Here is a 22,171-nt window from a genome sequence, read left to right as displayed (position 1 = left end):
GACTTTTGTTCAAGCCAGACACTTCGGCGGCTTGAAATTACATTCTGCCACTTCGGCAATTTGAAATTGCCTTCTGTTGTTAGCAGTCACTTCACGAATGATTGATACTATATCCTGCTCTCTTTATGTTTTCGATGTAGTAATTGTTTTGTATCATGTCATTGTCTGTTGTAGTGATTGTTTCATGTATCATGCCATTGTGAGATGTGAAATTGCTTTATGTATTATGTACTTAGTAAAGTATAAAAAGCGGGGACTGTGCGCTGCTCGGGGAGAATTGCTTACGAGACTCTGCACTCTGTGCCGGGTTGAGTACGGTGATCCTCCACAGCTTGTACTTGCTTTGTAATAAAGGATTTGTCTATTTCTAAACACGTCAGTGTCTTGTTATTGCAGCAAGTCCATGAGGGTCTCCAAAAATGAACCTCTTGCTTTCTTGACCTTATTCCCACCAAACTCCTGACTACCCAGCTTCCCTTGTTCATCCCATGTAGCTATATAATTAATGGCCTTCCCTGTCTCTGTAACCATCTCTAATCCAGCAACTGCCTGAGTTCTCTACAGTTCTGCAGCTCGGCCTCTTCTGCATCTCTGATTGAAATCAGTACCCTAATGGCAACACTGCTTTCAGCTTTGCAGACTCACAGTTCACGAGCTCAATCTCTAAACCTCACCACTTTTCTCTCCTTCTAAAATTGCCTAATGTATTTTGGTATCAAATTTTATTTGAAGTGCTCCTGTATAATGCGTTACAGAGGGGGAGAGATAATTAACAAATTTCCCCTTTATTTATCTCTTGGCTGACTGCAACAAGATGTATTTTAGAGATAATGGGAACTGCAGATGCTGGAGAATCCAAGATAACAAAGTGTGAAGCTGAATTAGCACAGCAGGCCAAGCAGCATCTCAGGAGCACAAAAGCTGATGTTTCGGGCCTAGACCCTTCATCTGTGGCTTCCTCTACATTGGGGGAAACCAAGCAGGAGGCTTGGGGACCGCTTTGCAGAACACCTCTGCTCGGTTCGCAATAAACAACTGCATCTCCCAGTCGCGAGCCATTTTAACTCCCCCTCCCATTCCTTAGACGACATGTCCATCATGGGCCTCCTGCAGTGCCACAATGATGCCACCCGAAGGTTGCAGGAACAGCAACTCATATTCCGCTTGGGAACCCTGCAGCCTGGATTTCACAAGCTTCTAAATCTCCCCCTCCCCCACTGTATCCCAAAACCTGCCCAGCTCGTCCCCTCCCCCCACTGAATCGAAAAACCAGCCCAGCTCATCCCCACCTCCCTAACCTGTTCTTCCTGTCACCTATTCCCTCCTCCCACCCAAGCCACACCTCCATTTCCCACCTACTAACCTCATCCCGCCTCCTTGACCTGTCCATCCTCCCCGGACTGACCTATCACCTCGCCACCTACACTCTCCTCTCCACCTATCTTCTCCGCTGTACATCTTCGGTCCGCCTCCCCCTCTTTCCCTATTTATTTCAGAACCCTCTCCCCATCCCCCTCTCTGATGAAGGGTCTAGGCCCGAAATGTCAGCTTTTGTGCTCCTGAGATGCTGCTTGGCCTGCTGTGTTCGTCCAGCTTCACACTTTGTTAAGATGTATTTTAGAGAATGTTTTAACACCTTGGTGCTGTGACTTTAAAGACAGGCTTACTTACAGGTTTAAAGTAAAGGTAGATCTGCTCTGATGCGTGTTTCGTTAACACAAGTTGGCTGTAACACGATTGAATAGTGGATGCTGTTTGGATAACACGAACTTTCACCTGTATAGGTATGGTGATTTTCTATAGCAATTTCCCTATAATGAGACTTTCTATAGCGTGAGGCCATACAAAAATGCAGTTATTGAGTTTTAGAAGAACTACCTGCAACGCATAAATTCTTCTTTCTTACAATTGCCAAAGTGTAACCATAACAAACATCAATTCTTCTCACATACTGGTTACACACACAAGAAAAGATGATTTCTGAAGATGAAATATGAACATAAATGACTTAAAATGCTAAAGGGAATATCTATTTTACTTTGTTCTTGAGTTGGAAGTCGAAATGTTTGCTCATTGCATGAAAGAAAAATGATAGTCAGGGATTTCTGATGATAGACTCACACCAGTTTACCCTAATCAATAACAGGCTTGTGACTTTGCATTCAAAGTTAGAACCTAAGACCATAAGACATAGGAGTGGAAGTAAGGCCATTCGGCCCATCAAGTCCACTCCACCATGAAAATCATGGCTGATGTGCATTTCAACTCCACTTCCCTGCACTCTCCCCGTAGCCCTTGATTCCTTCTGAGATCAAGAATTTGTCGATCTCTGCCTTGAAGGCATCCAACGTCCCGGCCTCCACTGCACTCTGTGGCAATGAATTCCACAAGCCCACCACTCTCTGGCTGAAGAAATGTCGTCTCATTTCAGTTTTAAATTTACCCCCTCTAATTTTAAGGCTGTGCCCATGGGTCCTAGTCTCCCTGCCCAATGGAAACAACTTCCTAGTGTCCACCCCTTCTAAGCCATACATTATTTTGTAAGTTTCTATTAGATCTCCCCTCAACCTTCTAAACTCTAATGAGTACAATCCCAGGATCCTTAGCCGTTCATCATACGTTAAACCTACCATTCCAGGGATCATCCATGTGAGTCTCCGCTGGACACGCTCCAGGGCTAGTATGTCCTTCCTGAGGCGTGGGGCCCAGAATTGGACACAGTATTCTACATGGGTTCTAACTAGAGCTTTATAAAGCCTCAGAAGCACATTGCTGCTTTTATATTCCAACCCTCTTGAGATAAACAACAACATTACATTCGCTTTCTTAATTATGGACTCTACCTGCAAGTTAACTTTTAGAGAATCCTGGACCAACACTCCCAGATCCCTTTGTACTTCTGCTTTTACGAATTTTCTCACCATTTAGAAAATAGTCCATGCCTGTATTCTTTTTTCCAAACCGCAAAACCTTGCATTTGCTTACGTTGAATTTCATCAGCCATTTCCTGGACCACTCTCCTAAACTATCTAAATCTTTCTGCAGCTTCACCACCTCTTCAGTACTACCTGCCTGTCCACCTATCTTTGTATCATCGGCAAACTTCGCCAGAATGCCCCCAGTCCCTTCATCCAGATCATTAATGTATAAGGTGAACAGCTGTGGCCCCAACACTGAACCCTGCGGGACACCACTTGTCACCAGTTTGCCATTCCAAAAAAGAGCCTTTTATCCCAACTCTCTGCCTTCTGTCAGACAGCCAACCCTCAATCCAAGCCAGTAGCTCACCTCGAACACTATGGGCCCTCACCTTGCTCAGCAGCCTTCCGTGAGGCACTGTATCAAAGGCCTTTTGGAAGTCTAGATAGATAACATCCACTGGGTTTCCCTGGTCTAACATACTTGTTACCTCTTCAAAGAATTCTAACAGGCCTGTCAGGGATCACCTCCCCTTACTAAATCCATGTTGACTTGTTCTAATCTGACCCTGCACTTCCAGGAATTTAGAAATTGCATCCTTAACAATGGATTCAAGAATTTTACCAACTAGCGAGGTTAGGCTAATCGCCCTTTCCATCTTTTGCCTTGATCCTTTCTTAGACAAGGGGGTTTCAACAGCAATTTTCCAATCGTCTGGGTCTTTCCCTGAGTCCAGTGACTTTTGAAAGATCACGACCAAAGCCTCCGCTATTTCGTCAGCCACCTCCCTCAGAACTCTAGGATGTAGCCCTTCGGGGCCAGGACATTTATCAATTTTTAGACCTTACAGCTTTTCTAGCACTTTCTCTTCTGTAAGTTGATTGAGCTCTTGTGGTGAGGAGCTATACTCCAGCAGTTAAAATTAATAGGTCTACTTTGTGTGCCAGTGATGACCCTTAAGACCCTTGTGCCAGTAGAGAAATGGTTTCCTTCCAGTCTTCATATCCCAGACTGACTCCCTTGTTGTCCTTTTGGATTGATATAATATTGGCTCTATCCTGCCAGTTTAAGTCATGTGATGATGGTCTTGATGTATTTCATTGTCCACCCAATCGATTTCTGATAGATATGATTGATACATCATGGGAAATGTTTGTAATCCTATCAACATTCCAGCTATGATATGTCCCCTGAATGCTTTTGTTAGAAAACCCATCTTCACGGGTCAGTACATATAAAAAAAGTCTTGTTACTTTAAGTCTCTTGAATTGAAATGAGGAGGGTGGTCATTAAGGCCTTTTACAATTTATTGATTTTTCAGAGACCTGTCCAGATATGAAGTTAGCCCCTGTCTGTACGGAAACTACAATAAAAAGCCACTGAATTCACTGGAGTCTATCTTATGAAGGTGTCCATATTCCATGCCACTTATTAAAAATGAAATGTCCATTTCCGCTTAACTTTACAGACATATGCAGGACAGGAACAACTGTCTTGGAATGTTTTAACATGTTAAGGACAATATATAAATGTAAGTTCTAATGATTAGATTGTGATTATTCCAAGGAGTTGTACAGAGCATTTTAAGGAATAATTGGAAGTTCAGGCCCTCTTGTGGTGCATTGGTAGTCTCCCTACCCCTGGACTGGGAGGCCTCAGTTCAAGTCTCATCTGCTCCACAGGTGTGTAGTAACATCTGTGAATGGGTTGATTAGAAAAACAGGTTAAATTTAGAAAAATAAAAATTAAGGGAAATAGCCATTGATTTACTCATAGAACTGTGTGAAAGTGATAACCTGCTTTGATAGAATTAAATATCCAATTCCCTGCTTTCCTCTCTTGATGTCACATGTTCTTGTTTAGTTGCATTTCCACAGACACCCAATCAGTTGATGTGGGACTAAGTCAAGACATAAGTCATTTTGAAAGTCAATAACCTGTCCTAATAGGTATTTTGCTTTCCTCCACCATATTCTGCAAAGTTGATGAGGATTAAAATGAAAACAGGGAAGTTGAAGAAACCTTTACTTTGTTTTATTTCATGGCTGACGAGTAATAATTCTAGGGTTAGGCTGAGGCCTATTCCTATTGTTCGATGAACTTTGCCAATTTTCCAGTCACACATTTTCTGTTATTAGTCACAGGCCAATTGATTGTGAATCTAATAGCCACCAAAATATCACAAGGAGCTTCCTACACCATTCATGACAAAGACTTCCTTTACGATATTAAAACTAATACAATATATGAAGTTATTCAAAATGGTAAATTCTGTAAAGAAGTGTTTCTTCAAAGGCAAGTGAATGTAAATATTGTGTTTAGTGCACAAGAAAAATAGTGTTAAAACTTGCTTTTCAGCTTGACTTTTCAGGTGGTGAATAAAATTTAGTGTTGTTTCAGAGCTATCAATCGCCCTTGTTCTGTGTGGTTTACAGCAGTAGTTTTTGTCATTGAACTTTCGGTGGCTCAGTGGTTAGCACTGCAGCCTCACAGCACCAGAGACCCGGGTTCGATTCCAGCCTCGGACAACTGTGTGTGCAGAGTTTGCACGTTCTCCCCGTGTCTGTGTGGGTTTTCTCCGGGTGCTCTGGTTTCCTCCCACAGTCCAAAGATGTGCAGGCTAGGTGGATTGGCCATGCTAAATTGCTCATAGTGTTCAGTGGTGTGTGGGCTACAGGGGGATGGGCCTGGTTGGGATATTCCAAGGGGTGCTGTGGACTTGTTGGGCCAAAGGGCCTGTTTCCACACTGTAGGGAATCTAATCTAATTTAATGACTTTTAGAATCAAATATACAACTTTTGGTGATAGCATGCTTGTTTCATAGCTTGCAAGAGCAATACACAGGCTATGTACCAAGTAATTAACAACATGACCTCAGATTCTCAATATTCAATGCAGTCTGTACAAATAATACATGCAACATAGTGGAGGTTTTGCTTTTGTGTGTTGATGGCCTACTTCCTCATGCCCCTCCCTTGTCATTTTCGTCTGTCTCGTTTTCACATTTACTTTGTTTGATTATGTGAGACTGTTTGTTGTTGATTAGTTAAGTCTGGATGAGAAATCAGATAGAAGGAGACAAACTGCAGAAAGAGCTGGTAGCCAGAGTTGAAGCATAGGGTTCAAATAAAACCTGTTACACGCAGAGAAACTGGGCTTATTTCCACATTGACCCAAATATAAAATATACAAATCGTCGTCCTGGCACACGGCCAGAGAAGGAGACGTCATGGAGAACTTTTGTGCTCAGACTTCAGGACAACAGGGAAACCCTTTATTTAACTAACAAGTTGAAGTTGCATCATCCACGACCAGATGTTTCCCCTGAAACTACCCTCCTCACATGAGGTCAATGAGAAACATGGGAATAGGGAATCTGCAGGGGTCTTGTGATCCGCTGGTGGTGTCCCAACCTCAAAGCCTGGAGATATTGGGTTCAAATCCTGCTTGTTCCAGAGGTATGTAATAACATCTGTGAACAGGTTAATTAACAGTATCTAGGATATTTGGTGATTAGACTTGCTCAACAGCCTGCTTGACCAATCACTGCTGCTGCCGATCAGCAGCTCAGACTCCAAAGCAGCTAAACATTGGTAGCAATGCATTGAATCAGGGATTATGGGAATTATCACATAGTCAATTTTTGCCAAGTCAAGTTGCAAGTCAAACAAAAATTGATTTGAGTCAGACTTGCATCCAAGCCACTGACTCCAGACAACAACTCCCACAGATGTGTCATTTCCTCATCCAATATCTACACATGTTCTTTTTTCCAGTAAGGGTCACTGGATGATGATGAGGAGCAGGATCTTTTGTTGATGTTCCCCACTGCAGCCTAGGAACCATAATAGAAAATGTGCTGTGACTATTGTGGCTCTGACTTGAGGTCACTGATTTCGCATATACAGTGAAGTTACGCATTTCCTTTACCAACTCAGTCATTGAGGAAACAAAGAACTGAATCAATGGATGGTCGATGAATCACATAGGGAAGTGTTGAATGTGGTGTATTGGTAATTTAATATTTGAGCTGGAGTTATCAGATGGTGTAGTTATTAAATCGTGTACCATTGGCTTTATTTGTGATGGGATTTTCCTGTGATTACAGACAGCTTTTCAGTTGCTGTGCACCAACAACCAAGTATTTATATCATATCTTTAAATAACAGTTAATAGGTTGAGCAACCATCTGTCATCCCTGGGCAGATAGGAAATGGATTATCATGTATTGTAATAAGTATTTCCTAAAGCCAAGGTTAGTTCAGCTTCCTGGTCAACTGTTAACACTAGGATAGTTTAGATAAAGCACTTGGCTGCCTGCCCCTCTAATTTCCCAAGCCAAGAATCAAGTTTTTCAGACAGATCAAGGTAATATTCCCCTTAATAGGCATCAGAGTTATGCACTTAATTGACAAATATGATTCAGGTACCAGGAATTTAAAACATTGGGAAAATTTCAGTATTATGTTTTTAGAAAGGTAGAAGCTTTAAGCAAACCAAATTGAATTTTGGGGAGTGGAAAATATTGACTTAAATGAAGTGTTCTCTGTAATTGAAGTGTGAAGTGCCAATGGCACAATTTAAAAAGTAGCAAGTTAACAAGAAAGGAAAAAAAGATTTTGAACTGATTTTTAGTATTAAAGGAATCCAAAGAACGTACCAATGTGATCAATAGAATGAATGAGTTCAAGACACAGCAAGATTCATTTCTGAAAAGGATGATACACTTGATATGTTGAGAAAGTGGTAGAAAAGTTGATTAACAAAAAATGAATGTGCTTGTTTGGGCCAAATGGCCTTTCCTCGTTGCTACAAGCAATCTGCTTTTCTACCATATTCCAGGCTTATTTTGGATCCTTAAACAATGTCCCAAGAAATAACTCAAGCATTCAACTTTAAACTGTGATTATTTGTACAGCAGCCTGAATACCTGGGGGACACTCATTTCTGCTGCTCACAGTTTCCAATGTTTGCTGTCAGTCAGTAAAAGTTTAATCTAGTTGATGTCAGTTGAGTACTGCAGTTGAATGCAGAGCTGGATGGGATGTGTAGTTGTTGACAATAGTTGCTTTTTGAAGACGTATTTGCACCATTTACTGCCCTAAATAACCTGTTTGCCATGGCTCAGAGTATATTGTGTCTTATTGATCTATGCATATGCAATATTTTAGAGTAAGTGGAGGCTTATTATGGGATAAGTTCATCAAGTCCAGGATGAAATGTTATCTAGTTTATCTCTTTTATAGCATTGTTTATTTACCTTGTGTGGCACCAATTAGTCTGATTTGCAACGTGACTAATGTAAAATCTCAAACTCTTTTTCTAATTAGTATATTGCAAAGCCATAAAGTTGCTACCAATGAGTCAACTAAATTTTGGCTGCAGTTTGTCATAGTAAAAACTAAACACTGAGTAAAATATTGTCAAAAGTAATTTTAAAAGTGCTCTACCTTTCATCTAAAGTGAACAAGAAGTAGATTTTTCACAGTTACAGTGATATTGGAAGCATTAGAACATTATCGACTGACATTTTTTGAATTCCAGCCCAAATGCTGTAGCAATGCATCTTCTTGTTCAATCTTTCAGAAGATAGCCTGAGGAAGTGGTTCATCAACTAATTGTGTCCCATTGCAAGGGAAGCTAGCAGCTCTCACTGTGTTCGCAATGAGAGCACTGCAGAAAGAAATTCAGGAGGAACTTGATGGAGGCTAAATCAGAGTGATGGGAGCATCAGCTGCCTTGGCGTTATCATCAGAGCTATCAGGAATGTCAGCCTCCAGGACCTCTTTACACAATGACAAACCTCTGCCAGCAGAAGACATAAGCCCTATTATTTTTTGTTATTGAAGGTTAGAAAGTGATAAGTTCTCTTGCCACAATAGCCGTTTGGTGTAGCAGCCTCCTGTAATTTGCCAAGGTAGGCACTTGCATTGTTAGTGGAAGGTAGTGGAACATCTGATTATCCACCTCAATTGGCATCCCTTTGCAATTGTGCAGCTTGCCAACATCAGACTTAGTTTGGTCCTGGGAAAATGGCTGGAGGTAGGATTGCATTTTTTAAACTTTGCTTGGCCCCTTGTCTCCTTGCTTCCAAATCCACAACAGAGAGTTTGACAAAATTACATCTAAGATATCTCTCAGGAGATACATTTTGTCCAAAGTTGCGTGTACATCAACCATATTATATACAGCTCTGTATGATGGAAGTAATTACAGCACAATTTCCATAAAATCTCTTTCAGAACACCAGGCTTTCACCAAACTGTGACATTGTTCCACTGAACAAAATGTCACTTTTGGCCTACAGGTGCTGAAGGAAACCTGGTAGCTGTTAACTTTAGGAATAATTTGTTTTAGGTGCTTGAATTTTGTCCATTTTAACTTGCACCATAGAGGATCATGTAGAAGTGAGACAGATCATTTAATTTAGTTTATCTGAAAAATCCGCTTCTAACAATTGTAAAATTGAAATTGAAATCATTTCTGAAGAAGGGTCTAGGCCCAAAACATCATCCTTCCTGCTCCTCTGATGCTGCTTGGCCTGCTGTGTTCATCCAGCTCTACACCTTCTTATCTCAGATTCTCCAGCATCTGCAGTTCCTACTATCTCTGAAACAGTGTGTTTTGAGTTTGGTTAAGTAGAATTTGGAATACTTTTTAAATTTTAGCTCTTCCTTTAGCCAGATTCACAGAATCCCTAGAGTGTGGAAACAAGCTCTTTGGCCCAACAAGTCCACACTGACCCTCAAAGCATCCCACCCAGACACTTCCCCCTAAACCCCACCTAATCAACCTGTCCTGAACACTATGGAAAATTTAGCCTGGCCAATCCACCTTGCCTGCGTATCTTTGGTCTACGAGACAAAACTAAAGCACCCAAACAAAACCCATAGAGACACAGGGAGAATATGCAAACTCCACACAGACAGTCGCCTGAGAGTGGAATCAAAGCTGGATCCCTGGTGCTGTGAGGCAGCAGTGCTAACCACTGAGCCACTGTGCTATCCTGTTCTTCTTAAAAGTTCTATACAATTCCTCTTAAAAATCTTTTTTCATGAGTTCCCTGCCCAAAGGCATGTCCAACTCACAATGCCATGATCTCTGCAATCGGTAGGCAAGCAGGTTAGGCCTCAAGCCCATCACATCTGAAAATTTTTTTTCTGCCAGAGCGTGGTAGAAATATGGAATGTCCAACCAGGGAGGGTGGTGGAGGAGGAGACTCTCAAAACATTTAAGAAGGATTGTATAAGCACTTAAAATGCCAGGGCATTGAAGGCTATTGGCCAAGCTCAGGTAAATGCATTAGTATAGTTTGTTGGTCAGCATAGACATAGTGGGCCAAAGGGCCTGTTTTTATACTGCAAGGCTCTGAGACCTCATACTGTAGGTGACAATATGATCCATTCAGGTCAACAAGCCAACTGATCGTTTTGCCCCTTCAAAGGAATCTGAGGTGTTGCAGTACCATTCAAGTTTGCGATGGAAAAGCTTCCAGTTTATATCTAATCATGTGGTCAGGAATCTCTCCTGCTGTCATATGTTGGAAAATTTGGGTGCAGCATGAAAACACAATGGCCATCAAGTTCTAGAGTGGGATTTGAAACTGGTACTTGCAGCAGAAACATTACCCACTATCTTTTATTTACTCACAGGAAGTGGCTGGGACAGCATTTAATGCCAATCCCAAGCTGCCCTTGAAAAAGTGGTGGTGAGCTGTTCACCTGACCTGCTGTTGTCCATTTGGTGTAGGGAGGGTTTTGACCCAGTAACACTGAAGAAATGGTAATATCTCTCCAAGTCAGTACGGCGAGTGGCTTTGAGGGGAACTTGTAGCTGGTGGTGTTCACATGTATCTGCTGCTCTTGTCCTTTTAGATAGTAGAGATGATGGATTTGGAAGGTGCTGCCTAAGGAGCTCTTGTGAATTTTTGCAGTGAAACTTGTAGATGGTACACACTGTGCCACAAGACCTTCTTTTTTAAAACATACCAGGCTTATTATCAATTTTATTTTTATTATTATTCCATGATGGAGTTGACTCAGTCATGAACTTCAACAGTGAATAAGTATAAAGTGTACCCAAGTCTAAAGCACTAACAGATATCATTTGGAACTTTAGTCCCAATACATGCCCCTTGTGTGCACTATTAATGCTTCTATCCAGTCTGAAAATGTAGTTACTCCCTTACTCTTGAGGCAGGTATTTTATTGTTCCCATAAAGCCTATGCAGTCCCTCCCAATTTAGGCTCTTGACTGGCTAATATTGAGGGCTGGTCAGGGGAATTTAGGGAAGGATTGGATGCCTAGCTGAATTGTTGGGAAAGTGGAGAGGCACCTCCCTGACTGGTCTCCTTTCAAAATCAAGCATCCCCTTTAAAATTTTCCCCCATCCCACACCATGACTACACTCGCCATCAGGAACGCCACCTCCTCACACACCTCCTGTGTCTCCCCTATTGTTCCTGCATAGGAATTCCCACACTGACTTCCATTTTTGTTCTGGGGCTTAGACTCAGGGGTCTGCTTGTAGGTTGCAGCAGTAGCTATTGCTCCATGTTACTGGACTTCACTCCTGAATAAAGGATGAAAGCCTCGCATTATAGTCAGTCAATGCTCCTCAGAGTGTCAGGCAACCAGTATCAGTAGGGATGTGATTCCTGTAGACTTTTCATTTGGCAGGACAGAAAACACCACCACTAGTAAAATTCTGTCCCTTGGGCAATAATACATACATTGTTACTATCAATTTCATCCTATGCCTTTTGATTTTGCTACCAAGCTTATTAACGTACTTTATAAAACACCTTTTGAAAGTCAGTACATCCACCATTAACCATACTACCCACTTCCTCATGATGGCTACTTCAACAAATAATTCAATCAGAACAATAAACACAATCTATCTTTTACTGATCTGTATTAAATTTTATTTATTAGCCCAACCATTTGCAAATCTAATGAACTTTGTTCTGACAATGTGTTGGTTGGATCGTGAAATTGGATTAAGAACTGGATATGTAATAGACCCATCTCTTCACTAATTGTAATTGGAGCAGAAAAAAACAATCTAGTCTGAGGATGGGCACATTAAAATAGAAACACCAATATGTAATTCAGAGATTTTTGAAGCAGTTGGGAAAATAAATAAGATTTCCTTTATGATAGCCCATTTATTTGGTTATCAACCATTATGTTTGAGAAATGAGCCAAACTAGAAATTTCGCAGATTATTTGAGGAACTGTTGTCCCAGGAATCAGTCTGGTAAATCTTCTCTACATCCTCTCAAGGACCTTAAGATTTTGCCTAAAGTGCATGCAGTATTCTAGTTGATGCCTAAATATAGCTTTATAAATGTTGAGCATAATTCATTGTACTTGTGTTCAATGCCTTTATTTATGAAGCCCAAGCTCCTCATATATTGTGCTGTTCATTCTCTCAGTACTACACCTTCAAAGATCTATGCAGATCACTTGGTCCCTGCACACTTTTTAGAATTGCCCCATAAAATTTAAATTGCTTTCCCTTATCTCTTGTGCAAAAACATAACACCTCCCAGTTCTCTGGATTAAATGCAACTTGCCTCCCCATTCTGCTAGCCTATCAATGTCCTGTTAAATTATTACCATCCTCACTGCTTATCACTCCCTCAAGTTTGGTAACACTCAAATGATCTGAAATTTTATTCCATATTTCAGTATCCGGGATCCAAGTTAGTTATATATAACAAATTTGGAGTTGTCTTAGCACTAATCTTAGCACAGGGAAAACCACTGTCTATCACCCTCCAGACTGAAACACAAGAATCGACCATTACTCATTGCCTTCTGTTAAGCAATCTTTTCTTTCCAATTCAAAACTGATCCTCCTGTTCAATAAGCCTCAATTTTGTTAATCAGTATTTTATGTGATACCTTATCAAACACTTCCTTAAAATCCATTTTGACAATAAGGAGACCCAATCATTCCTCCTTCATAAGGTCAGAAATGGGAATGTTCACTGATGATTACACAATGATTACACTGTTTTCAACTTCTCAGGTACTGAAGCAGCTCATGTCCATGTGCAAAAAGATCAGGACAAGGTTGAGATAATGGGAACTGCAGATGCTGGAGAATCCAAGATGACAAAGTGTGGAGCTGGATGAACACTGCAGGCCAAGCAGCATCTCAGGAGCACAAAAGCTGACGTTTTGGGCCTAGACCCTTATGTGATAAGTAATATTCACATGATAAATATGCGAGCGAGTCTCATATATGACCATCTAATAGGAAAGAATCAAAGCATTGCTATTCAATGGCATTGCCATCACTGAATCCCCTATAACCAACTTCCTGGGGAATACCATTGACCAGAACCTGAATTAGATTAGTCATATAAATAATGTGGCTGCAAAAGAGTTGATCAGAGGTTAGAAATTCTGTGCCAAGTAATTCATCTCCTATCTCCGCAGTCAGGAGGGTAATGGAATACTCTGTAATCAACTGGCAAGTCTGCAGGACAACATAGCAAAATTGATTGATACCCCAAACCCACTCCAGTATTACCTCCTCCACCACTGATGCATAGTAACAACAGTGTGTACCACTTCCAAGACGATTGTAGTAACAGACCAATGCCTCTCTGACAATATCTTCCAAACCCATGATCTCTATTATCTAGAAGGACAACAATAACAAGTGCAAGGGAACACTGCCTCATTGTTCCCCAACACCGCACTGCCTGTGTCTATCTCCTTCCTAAAATCCACAAACCTGCCTGCCCTGGTTGACCCATTGTCTCTGCCTGCTCCTGCTGCACCAAACGCATCACCATCTATATGGACTCCATTTTCTCCCCCTTGGTCCAGGAACTCCCTACCTACGTCCGTGACACCACCCAATCTCTTCACCTCCTCCAGAACTTCCAATTCCCCGGTCCCCAACACCTCATTTTTACCATGGATGCCCAGTCCCTATACACCTGCATTCCCCATGCAGATGGCTGAAAGGCCCTCCGCTTCTTCCTGTCCTGCAGGCCTGTAAAGTCCCCCTCCACTGACACCCTCATCTGTATAGCTGAACTCATCCTCACCTTCAACAACTTCTCTTTTGATTCCTCCCACTTCCTACAGACAAAGAGGGTGGACATGGGTACTTGCATGGGCCCAAACTATTCCTGCCTCTTTGTAGGTTACGTGGAACAATCTCTCTTCCGTGCCTACACTGGCCCTAAACCCCACCTCTTCCTCCGTTACTTTGATGACTGTATCGGCGCCGCCTCATGCTCCCACGAGGAGCTTGAAGAGTTCATCCACTTCACCAACACCTTCCACCCCAACCTCAAGTTCAGCTGGACTATCTCCACCACCTCCCTTGCCTTCCTGGACTCTCTGTCTAAATCTCAGGCAGCCACCTAGAAATTGATATCCATTTCAAGCCCACCAACTCCCACAGCTACCTAGAATACACCTCCTCCCACCCACCCTCCTGCAAAAATGCCATCCCCATTCCCAATTCCTCCACCTCCGCTGCATCTGCTCCCAGGATGAGGCATTCCATTCCCGTACATCTCAGACGTCCTCGTTTTTCAAGGATCACAACTTCCCCCTGCAGTGGTCAAGAACACCCTTGACCGCGTCTCCCGCATTTCCCGCAACTCATTCCTCATGCCCCATCCCCGCAATAACCACCAAAAGAGAATCTCCCTCGTCCTCACGTACAACCCCACCCACCTCCGGATCCAATGCATCATCCTCTGACACTTCCACCATCTGCAATCTAACCCCACCAAAGACGTTTTTCCCTTCCCATTCGTGTCTGCTTTCCAGACGGGCCACACTCTCCAGGACTCCCTGTCTACTCCACAGTCCCCTCCAACCCCACCACACCTGGCACTTTCCCCTGCAACCACAGGAAGTGTTACACCTGCCCCCATACCTCCTCCCTCACCCCCATCCCAGGCCCCAAGATGACTTTCCACATCAAGCAGATGTTCACCTGCACATCTGCTAATGTGGAATACTGCATCCGCTGTATCCGTTGTGGCCTCCTCTACATTGGGGAAACCAAGCAGAGGCTTGGGGATGACTTTGCAGAACACCTCCTCTCAGTTCACAATAATCAGCTGCACCTCCCAGTCGCAAACAATTTCAACTTCCCCTCCCATTCCTTAGATGACATGTCCATCCTGGGTCTCCTGCATTGCCACAATGATGCCACCCAAAGGTTGCAAGAACAGCAACTCATATTCCGCTTGGGAACCCTGCAGCCCAATGGTATCAATGTGGACTTCACAAGCTTCGAAATCTCCCCTTCCCCCTACCATATCCCAAAACCAGCCTAGCTCACCCCCACCTCCTTAATCTGTTCTTTCTCTCACCTATCCTCTCCTTCCACCCCCATTTCCTATCTACTAACCTCATCCCACCCTCTTGACCTGTCTGTTCTCCCTGGAGTGACCTATCCCCTCCCTACCTCTACAGGCTCCATCCCTGCCCCTTTAACTTGTTTGTCTCCTCTCCACCTATCTTCTCCTCTATCCATCTTTGATCCACCTCTCCCTCTTTCCCTATTTATTTCAGAACCCACTCCCCCTCCCCCTTTTCTGATGAAGGGTCTAGATCCGAAACATTAGCTTTTGTGCTCCTAAGATGCTGCTTGGCCTGCTGTGTTCATCCAGCTCCACACTTTGTTATCTCTTAATACCATCTGCAAGTTCTCCTCCAAATCACTTGTCATCCTGATTTGGAAATACACCACTGTTTCTCCACTGTTGCTGGAACAAAACCCTGGATCTTTCTTCCAACAGTCTTGTTAGTCTCTCTATGAACATGACAGTGGTTCAAGAAAGAACTTCATCACCATTTTCTTTAGGGTACTACGAGATGGCCGAGCCAATGAGGCACACATCCCATGAATCAATTAATAACTGAAGTTGTAGTTTTATGTTCTTTGAAGGCCACTTAATCTTTGCAGTCTAGAAAGGAAACAAATCAAACTGACTAGTCTAATTCATACAATTGGTAAATTTTCGTTTAAGATTTTTAAATTTTAATTTCCTTTACCTAAACATTTTGATTCTCTGTTTCCTATTTTAATTTTCCTTAACTTTCCCTTATGAGCAATTGTTTCCTCCCTCTCACTCTTGATCAGTGTTTCTTTTGCTTCTCTTCCTATGGTTGATTCGGATTTAAATTAGATTCCCTACAGTGTGGAAACAATCCTTCAGCCCAACAAGTCCACACTGCCCCTGAAGCATCCCACCCAGACCCATCCCCCTATAACCCACACACTCCAGAACACTACGGGCAATTTAGCATGACCGATCCACCCAGCCTGCACATCTTTGGACTGTGGGAGGAAACCGGAGCACCTGGAGGAAACCCACGCAGACACAGGGAGAATGTGCAAACTCCACACAGGCAGTCACCCGAGGCTGGAATCGAACCCGGGTCCCTGGCGCTGTGAGGCTGCAGCACTAATCACTGAGCCACCGTGCCACCCACATTTAGTTGACCCTATTTGTTTCTCTATTTCCAACTTTGAGGTTGAGGGAAAACTGTGTTGATTGTATTGTTCATAAGATTTCAGATGCCCTATGTCCTTGTAATAATATTATCAATTTGTATTTTCCAGCAAATTACAAAGCAAAACATTTTCATACCAAGCGTGCAAGCAAAAGTCTCATGGGACATGCTCCCTAAAATCTGGACCAAAGTTTTGGAACCACCAGATTCCCCAGGATTGAAGGATTGCAATCGTATACCACTGCTTGTACCGTACTGTACGCAGTCATGTTTACACTAATCTTAAATGCTTTTACTTTATGAATATGAAGGTCAGTTACTAGTGTAGATATAGTTTCTGCATGTGACTTGACAATATCCTGAGTTGTTGCAATGTTTTAATGCTTTGCCAATCCAGTTTCCCAATAGAATTTCTACAACAGGAGGGATGAAGTAGCTGTGAATGACAAGTGATACCTGCTACTTTCATTCCTCATCATGCCACGTTGTAGCACATCTTCCAGTGCTGGGGAGGTGGACTATGTTGATGTTGCAAAGCCAGACAATGGTTATTATAGTGAAATGAGATGGTTGAAGAGTTGCGTCTGGTTAGGTCCATAGGTCTTCTGCTGTGCCTGCACTACAGATACCAAGCATTGAATTACAAATTGTGATAACATGTAGTGTATCCCAATAATACCAGAAAGGCGGATGATACTGCCAGTGACAAGGCCAGGCTTATTGACAGCACCACAATGTTTAAACTGTCCTTGAAACAACCCAAGACATTTCACAGAAGCTTAGGGAAAGACAATAGAAAAGGAGATACAAGCAAGTATAATCAATTGCATCCTCAAAGTCATGTGTTTAGAGGTTGAGAGAAAGCTGAGCAGACAAAACAAGTTCATGGGAAAATCCCCCGAATGTGTACCTTTGTCAACTGAAAGCACTACAGTCAATGATGGGCAACAAAGATGACAATCAGAGGTATGGAATGTTTAGAGTGATGTTGCACCATTGAGGGAGCTTAGGGAACAGTGAGAGCACAGAGGCTTACATGCAAAGAAAAGAATTTTAAAGATGTTGGGGGACTAGGAACCAACATACTTTAATAAGGACAGGTATGATGGGTGAGCAGGACTTGCTGTGAGCAGGGTGCAGACAGCCGAAATTTACACAAGGCATCAAATGGGAGGCAAGGAGAATGCTGGAAAAGTTGAGTAATAAAGGAATGGATGAAGGTTTTAGTAGTGGGTGGGCTGTAGTACATGAAGTTGATACAGTTGTAAGTTTCTCAGACAGTTGAGATGGAAGTTAATTTGTAACAACTTCACGGAAGCCAAGGTTAACATTTTTCAAAGTTTTAGCTTGTCAAAAATCAACATCCTGCATGTGTATAGTTTTCGGGAAGATATTTACCCATCACTGCTACCTGTCACATAATATCCATGAGCCTCAAAGAGTACATATACCTCACTATCCAAACTGAACCACAAAAAACCGATTCTATTAATAAAACAAGTGATTTATTTCAAGTCTTTGTTTATCAACAGCATATATCACTTGTGATCAAACTTTTCTTGGTTCCCTTAAATGTTGACATAAAGCAGAGTAGGGCCATCACTTAGTCCAGCCATCTGTTGTAAGTCTCCAGAGAGGCAGTGCTGACAACTTACATTTCATAGCAGGATCCCATCATCCATTTGGTCTACATTAGGGGTTGTTGATGGGTGGATCTATCTGACTAATGGTAAAGATGAATGACTAGTTTGTTTAACAGCAGACAGCTTACTGAATTGTATTCAATATGAAGGGTTTATTTATTGTTGTCTTCAAAATTTGCTACTCTACTTGACATAGCAGAAGCAATAAAGAGATCTCTTTTGCATTACCTCTCAACATGCATTGACCTTTGCAATTAATCCTTATACAGTCAGTTCTGCTATCATACGTGTTTCTTCAACGCAAATTGGCCTTTAACGCGATTAAAGGATTTAAACCACTATTTGTAGAACGCGAACTTTCTTTCCCTGTATTGTTGTAATGTGATTCTGGCCCCATTGGTTTAAACGGTGTGGCTATTGTGCAATTTTCTTATAATGTGAGATTGCACAAGAATGGAACTATCGCATTATATCAGAACTGATTGTATTGTGGTGAGCCAAGATGGAGCTGGACTAATACAGTTGGCCATAGTTGGTGATTTCAGTACTTATCAACATTAAACATTTCAAGCTACAGCACTGCTATTCAACACCAATTGCAGACTTAGTGCTCTGGCAGGCTCCAGTCCATGGCTGTAAATCAAATGCATTACCTTAGGATGGCTTGATTCTTTCTCCGAGGTTTGATAACTTGATCAAACTGTTTTAAGATTTTTTTTAAAGGCCTGTCACTATAAAAGTAATGAATGCTGTCAAAATATCAAACAATGCTTTAAACCAATAAAAATATTAGAGCTTAGATTAAATTTTGGCTCTACTAATCCAATTGTCAACAGATTGTCACTAATTATTCTGTATTTAATAAATATTTGCATATTAAAGCTGTACTTTGTTTGACAGGAATTAAATCTCGGGCACACATTAAGTGATTTTCGTTTTCTAAACCAGGAGATATATTTTTAGATCTTGCAAAAGGAACCAAGTTAAATTAGTATTGACACTTTCTGTGCTCCTGCAAAAACAACTGAACCAATTGATCAACTAGCAAAAGAAATCTGTCAATTCTGTGGCATCCACACTCCTGCCAAACATCTTACTACTCCTCACTACATCAATCCCCAAACAGTAATGACAATTCTGCTTCATGTTGCTATTCTTTGCCTTTAAGTTTGTAATAATCACTCATTTATTCTTTTCACACTAAAATAAACAGAATCATAGCATTTGAACCCCAAAATGTAAATTAACTTTAATATAATGCAAAAAATCCCAAGTATTTAACAAAATTAGTTACTGTAAATAAATGGCCCAATGATGCTAGATTGCATACTACATTATTGTTATAAAATAACATATTCCCTTGAGAAATGCTATCGGCAAACTACTTGCAAGATAAAAAAATTAGGCCAGCTTGTGTTGTCTTCGCAACTTACAACCTTAATGTGTTCAGCTTGAAATACCAATCAAAGCTCCCTGGCCCAACAACAATTAAACCCCAGAAGTTCTTAGCGAACAGAATATACATGTGTCACATTGCTCCAATACCTCTGTAAATTCCTTCCTGGGATTCCCAGATAACAGACTGTACTATTGGCTTCTACCTGTACAACCCAATTGGTCTCTCAGGACATGGGCACATGCCTATATGCCACTTGTTGCTGAAACATGTTGATTTGCTGCCAAGTCACTGGACTGTTAACCAAGAGACCCCAATAGTCTTCTGGGGACCTGGGTTCGAATCCTGGCAGATGGTGGAATTTGAATTCAACAAATATTTGGAATTAAGAGTCTAAAGATGACCACAAATCCATTTCAGAATGTGGGGGAAAAAAACTGGTTCACTTACATCCTTTAGGGGAGGAAACTGCCATTCTTACCTGGTCCAGCCCACATGTGACTCCAGGCACACAGCAATGTGGATGACTCATAACTGCCCTTTGGGCAATTAGGGGTGGGCAATAATTGCTGCCTCGCCAGCAATGCCCCTGATCCTGTGAGTGAATAAAGAAAAAAAAATCCTGATGTTAAACAGTTAAATTATTGAGATCCCAAATTAGACACTAAGGTTTCCTTGGGCAAAGTCTGTGTTGGCAACTCATAAAATGAAGCATAGAGATATTCTTTAAACAGCCAGGCACCACGATTAAAATTAACATGAATTTCTGGAATTTCTAGTCTGAAGCATCTGGACTTACTCTCGAGTGATTTGGGGGATGTTGTGGTGAATTTCTATATTTTCCAGAGATTGTTCTTTCATCCTTACCAGTGGGCAGAGGGATAGGTGACCTGTGCCCACAAACGCTGAAGCACATATAGGGGCAGGTGCCAATGACTCTTCAGTATGACAGGGAAATGGTGCAGTGGTTCAAGAAAGAGATATTCCTCGTCATTCCTTCTGCCAAATTGGAGTTGTGCTTCTTCATGCTGCTTGACAGTGAGGGGAGGCTTCCTGGCAAATCCATCAGTGTACCCACTATCTCATTGTGTACACCCACTTTGTGCTGTTCTGCACTCTGTCCCATCAATGTCCTTATGGGTGACCTTTGCACAGTGCTTGCCTGCCACCTTACTCCCCAGTGAATAAGCAAAAAAAATCATCCATTTAATTATAAACTTCTCACTTTTACTGTAACTTAGTTAGAGCCCACTTAGACCCCAGATCACCTTGCCATGCCGGACTCCAACTCTATGCCAGTTTCCAAATTTTACAGTGCCATTATTGGAGCTACTGGCCCCATTTGTGATGTAAAGTAACAATCCTTTCCATTAATGCTGTGCTCCTCCTGCATCTGGTGTAGCTAGGCAGGCAGCACTCCTGAAAGCAGGAATTCAGAAAGGTGATGTTCATGTGAGGGAAGGGGGATGGAGTGAGTAACGAGAGTTCCGTGTTCACACCAGCTGCAGTTGCTCCTCATGCCAGCTAGCTGGATAAGAGTGAACTGGGTCTTGAAGAGTGCAATACATTTTTTTCCTATTCATTTATGGGATGTGGGTACCGTTGGCTGGCTAGCATTTCTTGCCCATCCCTAGTTGCCCTTGGGAAGGTGGTGGTGAGCTGCCTTCTTGAACCGCTACAGTCCGCTTGCAATGGGTTGACCCACAATGCCATTAGGGAAGGAATTTCAGGATTTTGATCCAGCGAAAGTGAAGAAATGGCAGTATATTTCCAAGTCAGAGTGGTGAGTGGCTTCGAGGGGAACTTGAAGGCCCTTGTCCTTCTAGATGGAAGTGGTCATGGGTTTGGACAATGCTGTCTGAAGATCTTTGCTGAATTTATAGACATTATAGATAGTATACACTGCTGCTACTGAACGTCGGTGGTGGAGGGAGTGGATGCTTGTAGATGTAGTGCCAATCAAGCACACTGCTTTGTCCTGGATGGTATCAAGCTTCTTGAGTGTTGTTGGGGCTGCACTCATCCAGGCAAGTGGAGAATATTCCATCACACTCCTGACTTGTGCCTTGTAGATGGTGGACAGACTTTGAGGAGTCAGGAGATGAGTTACTCACCACAGTATTCCACAGGTGGCCTTGAGATCGGTATGACAGGTCGGCACAACATCGAGGGCCGAAGGGCCTGTGCTGTGCTGTAATGTTCTATGTTCTATGTTCTATTCCTAGCTTCTGACCTGCTCTTGTGGCCATTCTGTTACTGTGATGAGGCCAATTGAGTTTCTGGTCAATGGTAACCCCCAGGATGTTGAAGGTGGGGGATTCAGTGACAGTAACACCATTGAATGTCAAGGGTGGTGGTTAGAGTGTCTCTTGTTGGAGATGATCATAGTCTGGAATTTGTGTGGCACAAATATCACTTGCCACTTGTCAGCCCAAGCCTGGATATTGTCCAGATCTTGTTGCATTTGAACATGAATTGCTTCAGTATCTGGGGAGTCATGAATGGTGCTGAACATTGGCAAACATCTCCACTTCTGAACTTATCATGGAGGAAAGGTCATTAATGAAACACCTGGAGATGGTTGGGCCAAAGGCATTTCCCTGAGGAACTATTGCAGAGATGTCTGGGAGCTGAGGTGATTGACCTCTAACAACCCCATGACCATCTTCCTATGTGTTAGGTATGACTCCAACCTCCAAAGAGTTT

The sequence above is a fragment of the Stegostoma tigrinum genome, chromosome 17 (assembly GCF_030684315.1).
Source record: "Stegostoma tigrinum isolate sSteTig4 chromosome 17, sSteTig4.hap1, whole genome shotgun sequence".
Lineage (NCBI taxonomy): Eukaryota > Metazoa > Chordata > Chondrichthyes > Orectolobiformes > Stegostomatidae > Stegostoma > Stegostoma tigrinum.
This window is presented reverse-complemented; position numbering follows the sequence as displayed.